Below are 14290 nucleotides of genomic sequence, written 5' to 3'. Positions count from 1 at the left end.
AATAAATAAGATAATACAGCACTTTGATGGTTGCCTTTGTATTTTCCCAGCAGTGCTCAGGTTGGTTCTCGGCTACATTTACATACAGATGTTAATGTGTTCAGCAGCTGGACTCATCTGAGGAAGGAACATTGGAAAGGTGCTCAGTGCACAACTGCATCACTAATTTTATGTAAGACCCTGTGTTTTATTGTATTTATATATTTGTAACATTTGACTCAAACACTTTTGGGTAGGATGAAAATGTTTTCAGGAGGAAGTTTTTCCTTCTGTCCGACTGCAGTACACACAACACTGCGTCTCCCCCCATTATCACACTTCCTCAGGCTGCTGATGAGCGCCCCCTGGTGTCAGTGTTGATGACGTCATGCACAGTGAAACATAAACAGTGTCTGTTAATAAAAAATAATGTGTCCATTTTCATGTTTGCATCATGTTTCTGTAAAATCATCAGCTGTTTCTGAACCTTCTTCATTGTTTGACTCATTCCAACAGCTGTGAGCTGTGATGGAGTCAGAGCAGCTTCATCACTGATGTTCAGGTGAAGCTGAACTTAATAAACTGTAGAAATGATCAGGATTCAGGTTGGATGTGTAAAACACTTCTGTGTGAGGTCGCAGTGCTTCATATGTGTGTGTGGGCTGAAGCACACACGTGTGAGTCCTCAGAGGTTTCAAACACATCACTGCACACACTTATAATCCTAGTTTAAGCTTGTGGATCATATCGGACACATCAGCAGCTCTTTGGAGACAAAGATTTGAGATTTAAGATGAGTCATAGTCTTTCTATCCATGGTAGCTTCCACTGCTGAGGCTCGGGAAACATGAAGAGGATAATTAAGAGCAAGCATCAGCTCTGTCTCATCTAACTACACAGTATTATGATCATGCACTTATGTCTCAAACTAAGACACAATGAGACAAAATGAGTTCTGTGAGTCTTTAGATTATCAGTAAATTCTGGTGACAGTTTGACGCTCAGTGGAGCCATTTTTGGTTTGTGATGAGTGTTTTGTGAGCTTCTGTTTTGTGAATCGCTCTTTGTAATTTAGAAGATGGTGCAGAAATGTGCGCGCCCTTATCTGAGAGGACACGGAGAGAGTGTCGCAGACTCGAGGTGAGGAGATAAACCTCGGAGCTGGACGGCCTGCACGTTACCCATGTGCATCTTTTCAGTGACATCAAGTGAACCCATAATAAGCATTTCTATGTCTTAGACATCATGTCCATTTCTAATGAGAGATTATTTTTAAATGAGGGAAACCTGGTGTAACAACACGCTTACAACAGAGCTAAAGGTTCACCACAGTGAGACGGTGGGACTCTGATAAGAACTGAAACACTGTGTATGAACAGCTGAGACAAAACTATATATAAACACTCATTTATTCCAGTTTAGTTTACAATGATTTTAAAGTAATGTGGAACGATTCATGTTCATGAGCTGTTACAAACACAACTATTGATTTGTCTATATATGGTCGGACTACAAGGCTTGTGTTGAGGCTCTTGGAATAATGTGTGAATTACAGCAAGAAATGATGGTTTTCCATTTTACCAAAGTGGAATAAAATCACCACAGCAAAGAAATCATGTTATTGTCTGCAGCTAAAATATATGGTGAACATGGTTTTATAATAATGTGCAAACACAACCTCACTCTGCTCTATACGAGGAGCCAACCACAGCTGTCCGGGTCTTCATCCACCACCTCCACCATCTTTGCTCATCATCATTCACTTAATTGCTTATTGGTTTAAATCAAACTCCATTACAGGTTCAACTCCATTATATAACAGCATGTTGACTTTGGATCTGGTGTGCAGTGCCACCTTAAAAGATGAGGAAACTAAGAGATTACAAAAAAAGAAGTGGAGGAGTTAAAGAGCTGCAGCAGATTAACAGTTTCTGACAGTCATGTGTTAGAAATAGGACGATTAGATGAGCTGAGGGATCCATCTACTGCTCAGTGAAGCCTCATCAGAAACAGTCTCAGTGGAAGGATGGCTCTATTGTTAAGGAAGGACACAGGCAGAAAGACTGGCGTCTGTCACACAGGAACTGGACTGAAAATCAGCTGCACATATTCATCAGTATGTGCAAACATATTATAGGTGTGGAATTCAGGACAGTACCATCAGAAGTTGATCCACTGTGCAAATGTCTGATTGGCAGTGGCTTCATTTTTCACTATGAACAAACTGCTAATGCAGCATCACAGGACGTCAGCCATGGATTGGCCTCCCCAGACCTCAACATTACTGAAACATCTTAACAGAGGATGGAAACAAAGGGAACCAACATCCAAGAAAAGAGCTGCTGCTGAAAACTTCCTCACAGAAAACACAAACAAGCTTGACTAAGAGACTCCAGGCTGTGCTGAATTATAAAGGTGGACTGACCTCCAGGGTCCTTAGTATCATATAAGCTCAGTTTGTGTCTTATATACTTTCCATTTATATAACAAAATATATAGAAACGAGGGTGGTTTAAGATGTGTGTAGAGTTTTATTCATTATCTTTAGACAAACAAAGAAAGCACCATCCATTCGTCTCCAGTCTGTATGAAAAACAGGGGAAAGGTCAAATTAAACCTTTGAAATTCCTTTCACAATAAATCCATAAATAAACAAAATAAAACATAGAAAAGTGTTTAAACCCACTTTTCCATAAAGCTGTCAATAGGAAATGTTCCAGTAAACATGTCTGTGTTTCTGCTGTTTTCCTTTCATGCGTCCACAGCTGACAGGTAACCCTATTGGAGTCGCCATAGTGACGGGTGGCGTCTCAGCTTCAGCGTGTTGATGGGCACAGCCATGGTTACCACAGCTGGAGTTGGTGTACGGCGAGCTGTGAGAGGACAGAGATGGAGAACGCACATTTAACTCTTTAACAGGAGATACGTTACGACTAACAGACGACTGCTGTCTACATGATGTCTTTGCAGCCCTTATGCTACATGTTACACAACTTTTCTTCATGCCAACAAGACTGAGGTGCCACATAGTCGACACATACAGCTGATTATGATGCATGTTTTACTATTGCTATGTTCACATCATCTGCTTGGCTTAATTACTGAAAGCCTGGAGATCCTCTGACGTGTGCATGGCTGATGTGAAGTATGATTAGTCCTACATGACATCAACAGCAGAGGCAATGAAAGCTTTGTTGTTAACAGGTTGTAGGTAAAGTCAAATGTCTACTTCTACACTTGTGTTGGGTAAAGTTCTTCTCACTGCAGCAGATTTATATCTGTGCTTTCACAGGGCGTGATGTGGAGCTCAGCGCTGAGGTGCAGGTCTCCTTGGAGACGGCATCCTGGCTGAAATATTATCATGCTTCCAAAACATTTCAGCTTTTATTTTGAAAGAAACAAGACTTGAAAACGAATCCCCTTCTTCCTCTTTGTCTTTGTTCTTCAGAGGAGTGTCACCTGGACAAACTCAGGGCTGTTCTAGAGCCTTTCTTATTATTTGACTCCATAGAAATAAAACTGAATGGAATCAAACAAAAACTCCCAAACAGCTAAAACACTTTGCTTTATTCTCTTTTTTAACAAATACGTTGAAGTCCATCCACAACAACACAGCTGAGATCTCCTTTGTAATCAAGTGTTTCCATCCTTTGTACAGATCTGCATACAAAACAATCATTTACGTCCCACAGAAGTCTAGTTACACGTAACTATACAAGAACTGGTGAATGACAGAAACATAAGACACATGATCACAGGTGATAACAAAAAGAGAAAGAATTCATGTGTTAGTGATGTTTTTCAGCCCTGATGGCTCATGTTGGAGAAACAAGCTGAGGTACGTGGAAAGTTCACACACACAAGTGGGCGTGAGCGCACACACAGAGAGAAACACAACTGAAGCATCTGTTTGCTGTTTCTGCTTTCATCATCTCTGCTGCTGTGTCAGGCTGGGGTCTCTCAGTGACGTGGTTGAGGTGAAGTATGACGAGTATCCCTGATTCAGTCCATGGAGACAAAGGGCAAAGAAAGCTGTTGTTAACAAACTCTATGGTGATGTGGCATTTAGCTCTGACTCTACGCTCTGCTGAATCCTTTGAACCTGCTGATCAGTAAAGCTCTACGTGCTGCAGCAGATTGACCTCATCTGTGTTCACAGGTGTGGACCTCAGCGCTGAGGTGCAGGAGACTTTCATTCAGTTCTCCCTGCAAACAGCATCCAGCCTGGAAATACTGTCATCTTTCCCACAAATGGTGCTCTTATCTCAGAGAAGAAGTCTGATGTAAATAACTGCAATCAACAGTGATGTTCTGCACAGATCACTTTTCCATTTTGCTCTCTAGATGAGTCCCAGCTGCCTGACCTTGTGTCCAGGTGATCGTCTCACTGAGGAGCTTTTGTTCTGAAAATCTCACGTCCATCACCTGTTTCCTTTTTACTATCTCTGCTCTTTCTTTAGTCACAATGCTCATAATATCACACAATTATATTCATCACCTGCATGTTTTTATCCAGCTGCTGTTAGAACCAAACAAATAAAAAGGATGAAAAGCCTGAAATCCTTTGATTTATTACATTTGAAACAAATATGAGAGCATCCCTAACAGCACAGCTGAGACCTTTGTTTTAATCAAGCCTTTGTATCGACACACTTGTAAAGATTCATATACAAAACATAATAGAATAAATCAATATAAAATACACATAATCACAAAAATGCAGCCATGTTGTGAGTTTGCATCTAAAACATGCATGTTTCCCTTTGTACAGGCAGATTTACAGCAGACAAAGCAACACGCTGATCGACTTTGACCGCTGCAAAAACAAAATACCCACCAAGTCTGAAGTCGATCAGAGGAACTGTTGACAGACTGACAGACAAACAGATGCTTGATTCATTAGTGCGATTAAATGTTCTTCTTTAGCAGCATCACTTCATGTGTTTGTGTTCCAGGAATAAAGGTCTGTTTAAACTGGACGTCTCCTCAGCATCACTCGTGCTGTCGTGGTTTCAAAGCTGTGCAGAAAGAATCTGAGGGATGATACAGAGGTGACCAAAGTTACAAACATCCAGCTGTGCTGCAAATGTTTGCAGAGCTCCAAACTCTTTGGCTTTCTGCAGAGCAAGTATGGAAGAAGCACCTGAGCTAACTTCAGTTTAGACGATATGAGGAAAAATGCTGCTTCCCAAAGTTTCCTACAAGTATCCAGTTTATATTTAGAGAAGCGAAGGCTCTTTATCCTGACAACTACTCCCTGGTGGATCCCTGTCCTGTGACAGCAGCAAAGACTGTGTATCAGTATCATCAAAGCCACTTCAATAACCAGTGTTTAAAGCTCTCTAGCAGATGGACTTCAGTGGCAGCAGCCTCTGTCTGCTGTGTCCAGAAGGTTCTCTGATGAAGCACACAGCAGATGCTGCACTACAACAGCAGCAGCAGCTCAGCTTCAGTTTGCTTCGACGCCCTTTTTGACCTGTGAAACAGCAGAAAATGAAACATTTCAACACCCGTTTGTTAGCGTGAGCTATTCTGCTGTTTTTCATCATTTCACAGGTGAAATAAAATCACATTTACTTCCTGTAGGAGTGATCGTGTCCAGCCTGACTGAGACCATGTGCTCCATCCTGCACAGGTAATAAACCTCTGACATGAAGGGCTGTCAAGTAGTTTTAGACAAATGGGGGTAAAAGAGACGTTAAAAGCTTAAAGAGAAACTACATTTTCTAAGAACTGTCTGACGTTCACCTCTCACACAGCGGATACGATTCTGCCGCTGCAGGAATAATCTTTGTGGTTATGAAACTGTCCATGTGTTTGCAGAAAATGTCACATGTTCAAAGCCATCCCAGCACCTGGGGTTTGTATAAGTGCAGCTGCTGGTGGGGAGATAGTCTCACTCTTCTATATAAAGAGTCAGCAGGCAGCAGATCTTCATCTGTGATCTCCTCCATCATCACGTCTTCACTCTTCAGCAGCTATGGCTTCACTTCGTGCCCTTCTGCGAGTGGTGCTGTGCTCCTCATGGTTTCTGCTTCTGCCTCAGGCCGACTTTGATTTACAGAGTCATCCATAATATTTTTTTTTTTTATTTTACTGCCCATCTATTTTCATACAAATGTCTCCGTCTTATGGAAAAGGGGTGGAGCTTATCCAACGAGGACAGGCAGGGCCCCCCCAGACAGTTTAGCAGTCTATACAGGAGGCCGACCTTTGCAACATGTACTTCTATAATGACTTCACCATTTAGGTTATTTGGTTATGTTTCACCCTGGATTTTGTGTGATAATATTTATTTTGTCCACTGATTTAAAAACAACAAACTATATGAATATAAAACAGAGTGAACAACAAAACATCAGCTTTGGAAACTTTGATGTAAAATTCTGCAGTTGTTTTCTCAGATATAGCATAAATCAAACTAACATACATCAGTGTGTTATTAATGTGCACACACACACACACACACACACACACACACACACACACACACACACACACACACACACACACACACGTGTTACCATAAACAGCTCTTATGCTTCTGTATGATTCTCAGTGCTTTCCATTTGCGTGTCCACAGGTTGCTGTAAGTGGTGCTTGACTGCAGTTTGCTCTAATTTCAAGTGGTTTGCTGTCACAAAGCCAACAGGAAGTCCGGCCATGGTTGAGCCAACTGAAGATGGGTTGAAGGTGGCGTCCTCGTTTCCTCTGTGAGCGCGAGAGGACAGACAAAGCAAACACCGTTTGGACAGCATTAAAATATTTACACTGATGATTAATGTTGTGTCTTTGCACCTGTAGCGATACATGTTGGAAAATGGAGACTTTAGCCACCAAGACTGACGTGCCTGGAAACTTCCCTGTGAGTACGCCCACAAAGACAGGAAACAGTTTAGCCACCGCGGTTAATCCTCCATCATCATCATCCAGTATTTTTCACATCTTTTCTTCTGCTGTTTCCCTTGTTGTCAGTCACGGGGTTTGTGACTGAAATGCGTGTGGTCGACGGGAAGCCTGACGAGTACGGCCTGAATCATTCCATCAACACCGGACGGAGTGAAACCTTTGTTGAAAACAGATTATATGGTAACGTTGCATTTAGCTTCAGTAAACTGTGAAGTTACAGCAGCAGATTTACATCACGTGGCTTCACAGGAAGTAGTCTGGACCTCAGCGCTGAGGTTCAAGCAGCTCTGCTTGCAGACGGCATCCTTCCTGAAAATGTTCTTCATCTTCCTCAAACCAGAACTTTTACATTGGTGCTGAAGTTCTATATAAAAACAGCCTGAAATACAAAGTGATGTTGTGCACTGATTACCTCACACTTTCCATGTTTCCTTCTACAGAGGAGTGTCCGCCTGAGTGTTTTGTCTGATCTGTTGTTGATCGTCTCATTGACACTGCATGCAGATCTGACACCAGGGCTGGACTGGGACAAAAAATGGTCCCGGGCATTTTGACTGGAGACCGGCCCCCCAGGTATTAAAGGAAAAACCATGAAGCCTTTGAATGAAAACAAACGCTGTTGTCACAGTGATGGACGCTGTCTTGTTGGTATACATGCATCAGTCTAATAAACTTAAACCTGCACCATCCTCCCTGTCCTGGTATTCTAAACAGGAAGTAGACTGTTGGTCGAGTTAACCTCCTGAACATCTACAACACACGGTGGAAACCTGACATTAAGACAGAGACTAGAGGTGAGACATGATCATTGCTGATTACTGATGACAGATTTAGATATGTTTTCATAAACCTTTCATTTGCCACATCAATAAACAGCACGGCAGGGCAAAATATGTTTTCTAACATGGCAACCTTTAAAAAGTGAAAGGAGACAGAAAGACAGGTGAGAAAGAATCAAACGGACTTTTTGATGTATTTTACACACAGTACTGGTGCAGAATCTAGAAAATGTGGGAAACACTGGCATCATATGCAGTACTTACTTCTGAAGAAATTATGATGGGACCCTAAAAAAATGACTATGTACAATAATGGATTTCTATACATTTTACATCAGATGAAAACGTTTGTTGTAAGATTCAGATAATTATTTATTAAAAGCTCGACATTTTAAATGAGAACAAGAAAGAAAAGTATTTCTTTGTGCCCCCCTCTCCCTGTTAATGCCCTACCTGCCCCCCTGGCAACACTTTGCTAGACCCGCCCCTGCACAGTTACCAGCTGTCAGCTACACAAAAAGGATCCTGGTGTTATTTGTCTCTCAGAAACAGTTCATAACTTCAACTCATTTTTGTTTTGTCATGTTTTGTTCTTTACATTGTCTTTCTTCTATATAATTGTTAAACATTTAATAAATATGTCTACAAAAAGATTTTAAAAATCAGACATTTCACACAGACACCCAAATGATTTCTGACTGATGAAGGGGGCTGAAGGTGCCCTGCTCTTGCCCAGCTTCTGCTGCTCTCTCCCTGCTCACTGTCAGCAGCTGGCAGCCTCGGTCCTGCCTGAGACTCTTCATCTATCAGTGCCAAAGAATATGGGAAATAGCAACGCACAACATGCACATTACAAAACAAGCACATGAATCAGCATTACATTCATTAGTGAAGTGCTGACGTTCGTTCCTAAACTTTGGGCCTTAATTAACATCACTGTGAACTAATGTTTGCTTTGCTTCTTAACCAGTGAAGCAGCGAGGGGCTTTCTGAGGTTCCTGCTCGTAAATGCCCAAAATGAGTCGAGTATTTCTGCAACTACAAACTCTGTTTTCATCAGAGGTGTAAATATTACAGCACTGTGTCAGAGTCACTGAGGCTGGAACACAGAAAAAGGAAGTAGATGTATTTATTTTTAGACTTTATTGCCTGGAACCACTTTAAAAATACGCTTTGGGTCACAATTAACTGCAGAAACCAGGAATCCACATATGAACATTATCTGTGCAGAGATTTATGCTTCTGAAGGTAAACAGTGAAAACCTGCAGCACTAAATGCACAGATAGCCAGGCGTTTCACATTTTGGGACCATCTGCCAGTTTTCATTTCTTAGGTATTGAAGAGCAGAAATGATTGAATTTTATTTACATGCTTAAAAATGTTTGCTTTTGAATATTATTTGAAGAATTACCCACACACTCAGGCACTGTGGGCCTGTTTCCCTTTGCACAACCGAGTGTTGGAAACGGGCCTTTTCTCTTTAAACTCTGAGGGGCTGTAACTTTGGCTTCTATTGGCAGATTTGCATGATTGACCCTCTTTTTAAAATAGTTTTAGCCAAGAGAATCAAGCTAACATCACTGTTTTTACGTCAGCTCACGTCACACGAGCTGTTTCAAGAAAAGTCCTCCTGTCACACAGCAATGCCTACATGAATCACACCACTCTGCTTAAATAATAATAATAATGTTTAGTGAAGCAGGTGAAGCAAAGGGCTGCTTTTAATAGGCTGGGAGACCCAGGTGTGCTGCTTTAGCTGCTGAGCCTCTCATGCTAGCCTCCATCTATAAGCTGGGATCACAGGAGCACTGCAGTCCTGATAGATCAAGGATTGTTATTCATGCAGGTGACAAAAGTTTACATTCACAGAGTCATAGGATTGAGCCTGGTTTGAAAAGCAGCTGTTTAATGCAGCTGCTTAGAGTTCACACACAGTAGAAGAATCAGACTTGAGTCACATTTCAAACACTGGAAAAATACTCAGCAAGTAACAATGAAAACAGCACAGACTCAGTATATCCTGTTCAGTCCTGTGTTTGATATGAATGTGCTGTTCAGAGAGGATCTCATGTCCTCTTTTACAAAGCCTTTGTTTCATGATGTTTGTGTATAAATGAATGTAGGTGTGTTTCTAAGTGTGAAGGAGCCCTGGGAGAAAAGACTGAAGCTTGTGCCAAAGAACAAACAGGAAAGAAAGATCAGCATTAATGAAGACGAGCACAGAAGGAGCCCAAGCACGTGTTGCTTTTTCAGATTTCTCTAAAAGTGTGTGTTCATTTGTTCCATCCTTCACAACAAACAACAGCTGACAGACACACATGCACTCTGTGTCACTTCACAGGGGCTGATGAAAGTGGACACAGTAAAGGGAGAGCTGGACCTGCTCTACACATCCTGCACTCTGTTAACAGACTTTATTCTGCAGCATCAACAGATAAAAATATATGAAGATATAGAAACGTTTAACATTGTGACTGTTCACATTAGTGAAGCTGTTACTTTGCTGCCAGGTGGGAAAAGAAGCCTAAAGCTGAGTCTGATTAAACATCTGCTGCACCAGAGAGTTTCATGGCCCTGCTTTATCCTGTGCTTGCTGACCACCTCGTCCTGAAACCTCTTCATCATCCTCACAGTTGTGTGAAGAAAGAGGGAAGCAGGTGGAAACCATCTGTGCTGCTTTGTTCACTTGTGTGTGCGTCTATGGTCATATCTAATGTGTACCTACAGACAAACACAAACACCTGGCATTGCACAAGAGTCTCTGCTGGAGCAACCTGCAGATGTCAGAGATGTGATTAGAGGGTAAAGTGGACTAGTGAGAGCATCTATGTTGTTGTTGTCTGCTGGGGGACAGCATCAGCTCCAGAGATGCATCAGGATCAGCAAACTAATCTGCAAGGCTGCAAGTGTCACTGAAGGAGTTTGAGTCAGTGAGGGACTCAAACTCACACAGCTGGTCAAGAAGGCTCAGCAGCTGCTGTATTTCCTGAGGAGGCTGAGGAAATTTGGTATGTTGGCCAAGATCCTCAGCAGGTTCTACAGCTGCACTGTGGAGAGCAGCCTGACAGCTGCATCACTGCACGGTACGGCAGCACTACTGCAAACCGCAAACGCCTGCAGAGAGTGATAACAACTGTGGAGAAGATCATCAGGACCCCGCTGCCCTCTCTGCAGAGCAGCTACCATCACAGAGTCCAGAGGAGAGACACACCTCTGCCCTCGAGACGAAGGTTCAGAAGTGTGAAATGTAGAACATCCAGACTCAACAACTCCATCTTCCCCACTGCTATCAGACTCCTGAACAGCTGACCGACCTCAAACTGCAGTTTGCACATCAGGTCACTTTGCACACTAAGTTCATTTTGCACATTAAACTCCATGTACATCCATGTACATCGACATCTGCAGACCACACGTGTCTTCAGTTACTTATTTGTACTTATTTGCAGTTATTTATCTTTTTATTTTATTTTTTTAAGTTATTTTTTATCCTTATTTTATCTTTTTATTTATTCTTATCTTGTTCTTTTAACCATTATCTAACTTGGCATTGTGCACGGTGTGTTTAGATTCAGTTTAAATTCAGGGACATGGAGCCCCTGTTGATCCTCTACCTAATCACACGAGCCACGGTGTGAGAACGGGTGTGGGTCTCAATCAGCCAAGGTTTTGGGTGAACCCATTGTGAGATCTAGCCCCACGCTATCATGTGATTTCCTGTGATCAAATGTCCCAGGATGTAAGTGGGCGTTAAGACGTCCATGTCCCTCTTCAAACAACTTAAAGAAGTCCAGACGCTTTTCTTTCCAAGCTCCTTCAACAACATCATTCATAGAACAGCTTCCAGCTTCTTTTGCTCGGCTACAGTTTGGATGGATTTGCATTTAAAGATGCAACAAGACTAAAATGGTTAGGGTCAGGAGGTCAAAGGTCAGAGCTCCTGTGGGTCTGAGGGCGGCCTCACGCTGGAGAAGGATGAAGGAGTCTGACCTGAGCCAGTGTTTGACATGAACACATCAGCACTGCTGTCAGTGAGCCTAACGACAGCCGTTAGCATCATTTCAGTGTTTCAGTCATAAAAACACTTCCTGTCTCTGTGGTGGTTACAGTGACATCATGCAGTTTGTGCTTTGACCTCCAGAGGGCGACAAATCAGCACAGACAGAGAGCTCCATTCAAACTTTGCTGCCATCAGGAATAATTCTTCAAATATAATCATCAGTGTTTGAGCAGTTATGATATCAGGGACAATCTAGACATGTGTGACAATACTGAACATGTCACATGACACACCTCAAACATCATGTGATCCACTCTCAGTCTGCACTTTCATTCATGACTTCAACAGGTTGAAATGAGCTTTGAAGAAACATCAGTGAAATAAATCTTTCATGGATTCATGTGAGCAGCAGATGAACTTTGTACCAACAACATCTTCAATAACAGAGTCTGAATGAAGCTCAGGTGTTGATGCTGCTCACTGATTGGACGCTTGGTTTCAGCTCTGCTCTCAGTCTTTACTGCACAGGTGAAGGTAGAAAGTGTGACTGGATCTATAGACTGGAAACAGAGAAACATGCTGAACATTTGAAGCTTTGCAGCAGAAATGTTCATGTTACAAATACAGCAGAGCTGATCTGGGATCAGTGTGTTCACACCTGCAGCTACAACAAGGTTTCATGTCTCCACACGTCAGCATGTGAACTTTACTCTGACTGAGTCTGAGCAGTCAGACGGCATATTTTTAAAGTTAACACATCAGCACACACAGAGCTGAGCCCCTCCCACCTGTGCTGAGTTTCAGGTGGAGTCCCGCCTCCTTCCAGGAAGCAGCTCACCTGTGTGTCCGTGTTTAGTGTCCAGGTGTGGAGTGGAGCTTGTTGTTGGTGTGTGAAGAAACTGTAAGTTTGCTTTGTTTCCTCCTTTAACAGTTTGTCTTTAGGAACTTTACTGTTTGTTCAGCTCGTGTTTGATTTCTTCACACAACAAACTGTGTGTGTTTGTATTTCCGGTCTCTCCATTAAAGTCAGTGTGTAACGTTTTCCAACAAGGCCGAGTGTCTCCGCCATTTTCTGGGCTTGTGTGATCAGAGTCCGGGAATCAGACTAAACACACTGAATGTGGCCTGAGCTCAACCGGAGAGCCGCTGAGCTCCAGATGTTTTTATTTACACGCACAGCAGGAGACAGAGAGCGCACTTTGTAAATGAATACTTCGTATAGATGTGTGTTAGATACAGGTTCAACATGTCGGTCTTAAAAATACTGCGTCACAAACTGTTGGCTCCTCTCCAACAGGAAGAAGTGTTACAAAACACACGAAACTGAAACTCAACTTAGAACTACAGCTAGATCTGAAAAAAGTTAAAGTAGAAATAAAAACTGCACACACAAACTAAAACTAAATTATTGAGAATGATCAATGAAATGATTTTGTAAAACTGATTAACATTTTACAGGAAATGGCCTGTTAGTGTTGTTAGTTTGGCTAAAAAAAAGACTGAGTCACTGCTTTCAAAAAGTTCAGTTTTTATCATAAAATCTGCATTAATCTACGTCAGTCCAGCCTCTGACCCCGTAAATATATAATAAATAAAAAATCAAATATAAACTGAAACAAGTAAGCACGGTGGCACGGTGGTTAGCACTGTTGCCGCACAGCAAGAAGGTCCTGAGTTCAATTCCACCATCAGGCCGGGGTCTTTCTGTGTAGAGTTTGCATGTTCTCCCCGTGTTTGCGTGGGTTCCCTCCGGGTACTCCGGCTTCCTCCCACCGTCCAAAGACATGCAGCTTGTGGGGATAGGTTAATCGGATAATCCAAATTGCCACTAGGTGTGAGTGCGAATGGTTGTCTGTCCCTGTGTGTTGGCCCTGCGACAGACTGGCGACCTGTCCAGCGTGTACCCTGCCTCTCGCCCTATGACAGCTGGGATAGGCTCCAGCGCCCCCCGCGACCCTGAAAAGGATAAGCGGCAGCGAATGGATGGATGGATGGATGGACAAGTAAACTCACCGTGGAAACTAACTGAAACTAAACAGAATTAAAAACACAAAGTGAAAAAGAAATGGAAATAAAAACTAATTAAAAATTACAAAACTACAACAACCTTGCTGTCTGTGGATATGTTTCGGGTGGAGGTTTCAGCCACCACAGACGTCTTCCTTCATTTGTCTGTAAGTCAGTGAGATCATTTAAAGATGGTTACATATCTGCCACAGTGTTAATTTAAAGTTCTCACCCTTCGTGTTCAGAGGCAGCAGGTGGAGGGACAGCAGAGGACTTTGTTTTTTAAAACAAGTTTGATTCAGCAGGTCGGCCTCTGTTAAAAATATCACGAACTGTCCGCTCAGACTGTTCACACTGAAACAAAGATGGAGGATAAAACATGTTTTACATTTCTCAGACTGAACAAAAGTTACTGTATTAAGTTTAAAACACTGTTAATACATCGGAACATTTAAAGATGCTTCAGTCACGGTTTTTATATTAATAGTAAGTCAGATGTTGAGCTTTGGCGTGAAAAAAGTTTTTCTTTTTTCCTGGTGAGGAAAAAAGTTTGAAAAAAATCAGTTTTAAGTTTTATATATACATATTTGATTTGTACGGGACTCATATTTTAAT

At 42.1% G+C, this 14290-nt stretch overlaps 1 protein-coding gene across 1 annotated transcript in view; it reads left to right on the top strand.

Annotated features, from left to right (window-relative positions):
• Window positions 1–14290, top strand: part of LOC147337028 (uncharacterized) — a 642403-nt gene that overhangs the window by 285538 nt on the left and 342575 nt on the right. The window lies entirely within an intron of this gene.

Source organism: Aulonocara sp. 'chitande type north' Nkhata Bay, linkage group LG3, assembly GCF_057382095.1.
Source record: "Aulonocara sp. 'chitande type north' Nkhata Bay isolate Kocher_YH1m ecotype deep benthic linkage group LG3, A_spYH_male_GT1.1, whole genome shotgun sequence".
Classification (NCBI taxonomy): domain Eukaryota; kingdom Metazoa; phylum Chordata; class Actinopteri; order Cichliformes; family Cichlidae; genus Aulonocara; species Aulonocara sp. 'chitande type north' Nkhata Bay.
The sequence above is the reverse complement of the archived record's forward strand: the minus strand, read 5'-3'. Positions and strand labels throughout refer to the sequence as shown.